The following is a 6,541-nucleotide window of genomic DNA, read 5'->3' on the forward strand; positions in this document are numbered from 1 at the left end:
TAGTTAAAACTCAGTTTCTCCGTTGATATGAAAAAATATGCTAACTTCGGACTACTCAGTGCAACAGGATCCATGGCAGCCGCAAAATCACCTGCAAAGAAGAAGAGAATGACGATAAAAGATTACTTGGAATAAGTAGAGCCATTTGTCATCCCGGAAGGAACTTTGAAGCCAACTAGCACGTGGATTCAGGAGGATTTGCTAGAGTCAAATGATCTAAAGATCTACCAAGGCGTGTTCAAAGATACTCAAGGAAATGCAATAGAGCTACCCATGCTACCTCGGGAGCTCAATTCATTTGTCATAAGCAAAATGGCAGAGTAACTGGAAAAGATAGATCTCCATAACTATTTTGAAGCTTTGCCAGCAGGAATCGACATCAAAAGAGTGTGGGAATTCGTTTCTACAATCAAAGAAGATGGAGTGGCCAGTTTCACTGATCTGCAGGGCAAGCCAGACACTATGATTGTAATCACAGAGAGAGAAGTGGCAGCCGCACTAGACCTCTCCAACAAAGGGGATAGTGTGACAAAGAGAAGATATGAAGTCAAGGTGTACTCAGAAAAGAAAAAAAACTACACCTTCGAAGATATTGCAAACCCTAAAGTGGCTATCATGAGCCACCTCTACAACCAGTACTACCATATGTGTACAAAGCGACCACAAAAGTACAGAATGCTGCCTGGAGCCATTGCTACCACCTTCACCTGGGCAATGCAGAAGAGAAAGACAAAGGTGATCAACTATGCTGCCTATATCCATGAAAATCTGGTGAAGATGGGCAACAAGAACCCCACCTACATTGTCCCAGGTGATCTAATAACGAAAGTGGTTTATGGGGCATTGCATGCCAAGGGAAGATGGCCTGACCCTCCATCACAGAATGACTGGCTAAGGCTCAAAGAAGATAAAGAGGATGAACCGCCCAAAGCACCCAGAGTCGCCACACGATTGAAGCGCCGGCTAGAGACCGTGCAAGAGGAGCAGCCAGAGTTGAAGAAGGGAAAGAAGGAAATTGTACAAGTGCCGATCAAAGAGACAAAATCATAGAAAGCGGCACGGTTCGAAAGACTAATGGAAATCTTCAGAGCCGAAAGAGCCCTCAAGGGAGATTTGAGCGAGCTATGAAAGCCATCACTAGAGGCCAAGTCGGGGTCATCCCGAAGGGTGCACAGAGATAGGTTTGAAGATTTCATCTAAAATTTTGAGATCCTGGATGCTACGGCAAAAAACATCCCTAACATCCCATTTACAGAAGAAGAAGTGGATGAAGTACGATGGCAATTGCTAGAAGAGCAGGAAGCCTAGGAAAGAGAGCAGAAGACCAAGGCGAACCGGGACTTCAAGAAGAAGCCACCAACTCCACCATCAAGCCCGGATTCTAGTCCACCGTCATCACCACCTCCTAGCCCTCCACAAACCCAACAAAAGGAGGAGATAGACACATCTGATGAACAAGAAGAATCAAAGCAAGAAGAGACCAAAGGGGAAGAGCAAAAAGAAGAAACATAGCCTAAAGAGGAGCAGCCAGAGCCAGAGGAAAGAAGGTTTGAGACATTTCTTGATCTACTAGCTATGGGATATTCAAGAGAAGAGGCAGCTACAATAGCATTTGACTTGGCAAGCACAAGGCCCAATTGATACAATGGACCTACAGCCACCCACCAATGACTGGGATGTGGTGATGCACAAATTAACCGGGCTCAGGGCAAAATGATTGGCCACGGAAAGTGAGATCGACAATCTCAAAGCCAATGAAGTTCTGATCAAATCTGAAGTAGACACACTACAAAGAGAGAGCCAAGAGCAGATAGAGAAACAAGCAAAGCTGCAAGCCAGTCTGACCACGGCATTGCAAAGATGCCAGGAGATGGAATGAGAAAATCGGTAGGCGGATCAAAGACTGCAAAGAGATGAAGAAGAATACAAAAAACTCAGCAAGGCATTGACAGATGCAGAGAGGGAAAGGGACAACCTAACCCTACAACTTGTTGAAGAATCCAAGATATATGTGGTCATAACCCCAATCTTGGACCATCTTCAGTTATCGCATGAATGGTCATCCCAAGATTATCTCATAATTGTTCTTTTTGTCGAAATCGACTATTGCAAATGTATGCTCATACTCAATCCCGCACGAAGTGACAATTACTTTTTCTAAGAGTCCTAGAGGCTTCTCGATGAACCCATCTGCCAACTGCAACTTCATTCTAGTAGCCCTCAAAGCTAGTTTTTTCCATTTTTTCCAGATTTCCTTGGTGGCGATAGCAACTCCTGCTCCACTGTCAAGAATAGCTTTGGAAACTACTCCTTGGAATTCTACTGGTAGCGTCGTGTTTCCGTCTTCTCCCTCACAATATTTTCAATGGTACCGGCCTAGTGTTTAGGTGAGGCCTGTCCAACTCCCTGATTCCTTCTTGTAGCTTCAAGGTGGGGTCTTTCACTCCAAATTTTTCTAGGAATTTTCGTACTGTGGTCCACATGTTTGGCCTTAACCTTAGGAGTTCTGCTAACGTGATTGTGCATGCCACCGGGGTGGATAACAACTCAATCAATCCTTGTGAATCCATCACCTTGTTAGAAGAAAGTCTTTGAGATCTTTGAGATGGGATTGCTCTCACTTCCGACTTAGCTTCATATTCTCCCAGGAAAGAGGGTAAAGTTCTCAAAGAGTCTGTTTGGTTGTGCCCCGAACTAATAGATCCTTGGTCTCCTCCTTGTGAATGTATCTCAAATTTCACTTGTGATCTTGCCTCGAATTCTTCAATAGGAGGTAAGATCACGTTCTTTTCTTTTTTCGTGCTATTCATGTGGTTACTCATCCCATTAGCCTCGTTGGCCTCCCTGATTTGCTTCCACAGATCATCTAGACAGTTATTGTTCTTTCCCATTTCTGCCAATATTTTAGGATGGACACCGTCACTTGCCTCATCGGTGGTTTTTGGCACTATGATAGGCTCTTCTCTGGACTCATAATCATTAGTGAGTCTTTCCTTTTTTTCTTCATGTTTCTATCTCTAATGTTGGTTGGATAGGGGTTGGAGCTGGTGCGTCATGACAATTTGTTGGTTTACCCAACGGGTCTTCCATCAATGATTGAGCCGTCTCGATCATCTTTTTACACATATCCAACCTTTGTTTTTCTATTTCTGCATATGGATAAGTCATCCACCTTTGCTCCTGGGTTTGGTTTTTTTTAAGTCGAGCTTCATAAGCTTTTAGAAGTGCATCCAACTCCTCGTTTACCTTGTCTGCCAGTACAGATCCTTCTGATCCTGCACTTTTGGGCTCTGCTATTTCCCTGGGTGTTATGGCTACTGTGGTGTGTGAGCTTAAGCTAGCTAGATCTTCTAACCGCTCCAATATGTTCTTTGTATGTTTCAACTCATCGGATAGGGCTGTTTGCTCTAGTTCTTTCTTGGCTTTCCTACGCGCCTTTCTCGCTTTCCGAGTGCTTCTTTGATTTTTTGTTTCCGAACCTTGGGCATCTATTTTTTGTTCTTCTATTATGGGTTCATTCGTCCTTCTTTGGGCTTGCACTCATGTTACCGCTTGAATAGGTATGATTGTTTCATTTTCCGATCCTCCACTGGAAGGTACTATTTCCAACAGGTTCAAGGTGGTTTTTGCTCCTTTGCTCGGGTTTTTAGGGCAATCGGGAATCATATGAGTAATTCCACATTCTGGGCAATACGCATTGACTCTAATGATTTCATCATGAGGACAATCTCTCAGCCAATGGTCTCCGCCACACTTGTAACAGGGTCCCTTGGGTTTTTGAGGTGCTCCTTGAGCCCCTCGTTGTTGGTAAGCCTGTCTTTGTCCACCCATGCCTCCCTTGGCTATGAACAACAATGTTCGTTCATCTAAGCTATAACTTCCTTCTCCTTGAGCCCCTCGTTGCTGGTAAGCCTGTCTTTGTCCACCCATGCCTCCCTTGGCTATGAACAACAATGTTCGTTCATCTAAGCTATATCTCCCTTGCCTGTGTAGCAGTTGGTGGTCCTTGATTCCCTATCATGCTCCATGGTTCTGGTGTCGAGGGTTCTTCCGGTGGATAATAGACAGGGTTTTCCGCATATCCATTGGGATCTTCATAATATGCATGCATAGGCACCAAAGCCTTTTCTTCTGATTCAGTTACCGTTGGTGTGTATCTTATACCAAATGGTCGTAAACCTGGTAGGGGTGGTTGTTTCCCCAACACCGGTTGTGGTCTTTCTACACCTACAGGTCCTGGTAAGTTGCCTGCTTGATATCTAGGCATCAGTGGAACTTGAGGGGAAGCTACAGGAGCTTGGGGAGCGTAAGGTCTCTCCCTCACATATCCCTTGTTATAGTAACATTCCTTGGTCCCATGGTTTGTCCATTTTTGTTCAATAGCACACCACTTGGGCTGTTTAGCCTGGGGTTTGGCGTACAAGTTGATCTTTTTTAAAACTTCATCTACAAGATGCTCCTAGTTTACTGCTATTTCTCCTTTCAGTGTTGTCTTGGAAGACCTACTCCCACTTTGTTGTGAAGATGAATCGTCATCAAGGTCCTTGAACTCCCCTCCTTTGTAGACCGCACAATTGTCCACAAGGTACAGAGCCTCCTTGGTCAACTCATTCAACGTCGTGTTCCTCTTCATATGTAAGTATTTCTGGAGATCTGCATTCCTCAATCCTTGGATGAATATCAACATACGTCTAGACTGAGTTGGCAGTTCTTCCACAAGACATAACTTAACATATCTTTTTAGTTTTAGGGTTGCATTTCGTACAGATTCTCCATCTTTTTTTTTGAATTTATGGATTTGTGAGATAGTATTATGAGCTATTCCACTTTGAGAGAATTCCTCAATAAACTCTTCAAACACTTCCTCCATCGACTCAAAGTCTCTACGCTCCATAGAGTCAAACCAAGTTGCAGCATCATCCTCTAGGGTTAGTCCAAACCTTGCAAATTGGGTAGGAAAGTCTAACACCTCTTCAACTCTAATTACACGCACAAAGGCTGCTACATGATCTCTTGGGTCTCTGTTTCCTGTGTATTTCTTGTTTACCCATTTTTGCACTTGAGAAGGTCTAATTCTGCAATGGTCTACAAACCTCATCATTGGATCACCCCGTCCAAGTCTATACACCTCTTCAGGCCTTCTGTAATAGGCTGGTTCCTCGCCCAACGGTGCTCCTAAGCCATAATTTCTAACGGTTCTCGCTGGAGGTGGTTCTTCTCTTCGAACTCGTTCGATGGGTGGTCCTCCAAGCTCGGTCGACCCTTGTGTCTTTGGCTGACTCTCTGCTTGATACCTTGAATAGTGTTGTGGTTCTTGCAAATCCCTGAGCCCTCGTGCAGCTTGATAACCATCTCGGTTTCAGTCTGGTTCCATTATTACACTCTGTCAAATCCATGCCTGCAATGATGGCTGGTTTGCTGGTTGGTCTTGGTTGTTGAATGCTTGCTGTCTGGTGGAATGTGAGGTAGTGTCATACTCATCTGAAAATGGATTTGTTGACTTGCTTGGGGTGTGGACGGCTCTCGGCTTTTCCTCAGGGGCATATGCTGATGCTCCTGGACCTGCTACTCTTTCTACTTCCTCTGAGAGAATACGTTGGTATTCTCGCCCATATCTGTCAACAAAAACTATGCCCTTCCCCGTAGTAGTTTCATAAGAGAATAAGTAAAGAACCTTGTCTTTGCTTAGTTCATTTACGTATGGTTCTTTGCTGCGAAAGTAAGAGACAATACCCTCGCTCTCGTGTTTGTAAATCCCCACATTCTCGTTATAAGTTGGAATCTTGATTGTTTTCTTATCGTATCTAAAAATAGCTCCGTGCCGATCAATGTTTGGTGGCGGCTCTTGAGTTTTTGAAACCATTTTCCCTTTAGCCACGTTATCTCCATATCTGTTGTAATCTTCAGGTTTGCTAACTATTAAATAGCGGTTCCCCTTTTTGTGTTGGAATCTATCTCCATCATCATACACACTGATTATCTCCAATCTTTGTGCTGGTCTCTCTTCGATACAAATGCACTTGCGGCCTCGATAGTCAGAATAGACTAGGGCTCCTCTTGAGTTTGTTCCCTCTAAGAAGATCACCGTAATCCTGGAATCATTCAAAGGATTTTGGGAGGTGCTTCCTCCTCGCATAGGTCCATCATAGGTGAAACCTCCTGGCTGTTGACTACCCATCATGAAGAAAGATTTGTCTGACGAAGTGTCAGTGTCACTACCTTCCTCAATAATCGGTGCTAGCGGATCTAGCCTGGCCTGAGTTACACTCTCTTCGGTGGACACTAAGCTACCTTGGTCACCTGCCACCTCCTGGTCTCTAACAATGTATCTGCCTGATCTTAAATTCATCAAACTTATCAATGCAATTTAGCACAAATTCAACCACTCACCTGGCAGCGGGTCAGTTTCTGCCCAACTTCTTGCCTTGTTGCTGAATATACCTGTACACAAGAGTTTTAATTTCGGCAATTGAATCAAAGTATTTATCTGCTAGAGGTTATCTTAGTAATGATTGGTATAATGGGAGAGTTAATCTCAACC

The sequence above is a fragment of the Adiantum capillus-veneris genome, chromosome 28 (assembly GCF_014529385.1).
Source record: "Adiantum capillus-veneris isolate H3 chromosome 28, ASM1452938v2, whole genome shotgun sequence".
Taxonomy (NCBI): domain Eukaryota; kingdom Viridiplantae; phylum Streptophyta; class Polypodiopsida; order Polypodiales; family Pteridaceae; genus Adiantum; species Adiantum capillus-veneris.